This window comes from Mirounga leonina, unplaced genomic scaffold (assembly GCF_011800145.1).
Source record: "Mirounga leonina isolate KUSES-001 unplaced genomic scaffold, KU_Mleo_1.0 Mir_93, whole genome shotgun sequence".
NCBI lineage: Eukaryota > Metazoa > Chordata > Mammalia > Carnivora > Phocidae > Mirounga > Mirounga leonina.
This window is the reverse complement of record NW_023270854.1, coordinates 1,118,423-1,119,395: the sequence shown is the minus strand read 5'-3', so window position 1 is coordinate 1,119,395 and position 973 is coordinate 1,118,423.

The window sequence follows — 973 nt, the reverse complement described above, 5'->3', positions numbered from 1 at the left end:
CCGCTCCTCGTGGGCGTGGCCACTCGTCATGGGCGTGGCCGGTCGTCATGGGCGTGGCCGCTCGTCCTGGGCGTGGCCGCTCGCGGTGGGCGCGGACACTCCTTGTGGGCGTGGCCGCCCGTCGCTGGCGTGGTCACTCATCCTGGGCCTGAGCTTGGCTTCTTCATCCACAGCGGGGGTGGCGCTGGGCCGTGCCTGTGCAGGCGCGTGGGGCGAACTACAAGGAAGGTTTCTGAAGGGTCTGCAGGAACAAGGGACACAGCAGTCGCTGCCACGTTCCCTTGGAAAGGGCTCCGTTCCTCGTCCCATCCGAGTGAGCGCCCGGGAGGGCGGAGACGGGCCCTGCCTCCTCAGGACCCTGCAACTGTGCTCTCCCGGCCGCGGGTCCTGAGCTCTGGCCCGGCGCCCCGGATGCTTCTCCTCCGGCGCCTTGGCTCTAAGCTCCGAGCAGAGCGCTTGCTTCGTGTTGCGGAGCTGAATCTGGGAATGGAAATCCAGAGCAAAGTCTGCTTCCCGCCGCATCATTGGCTCCCATCTTCTGACAGTCGGGGAGAGGAGATGGTGGGCGCCATCGGGCAGCACTTTGAGAAACAGGCCTCCCCAGCAAAATGTGGGCTCGGAGACGCAGGGAACACCCTGATGTTAAGAGGCAAATCCACCAGGCATTTGGGATTTTAGAACTCAGCAGCAGCAAAGACCGGCTGAAAGTGTCGCGGTCCAAACACTGACACCAGACTGCCACCCCGTCCTTCATCCCACTCACCCCAAGAGCTCACCAGCTTCTCCAAACCCTCCAACCAGGCCAGCATGGACTGGCCCCCACTCCGCGGAGAGCAACTTCACCATAACCTGTGCTGCCTGACGGCCAGGGCTCGCTGATCATTGGGGCTCGCTGACCACGGGGGCTCGCTGATCACTGGGGCTGACTGACCGACCGCCAGGGCTCGCTGATCATTGGGGCTGGCTGACCGCT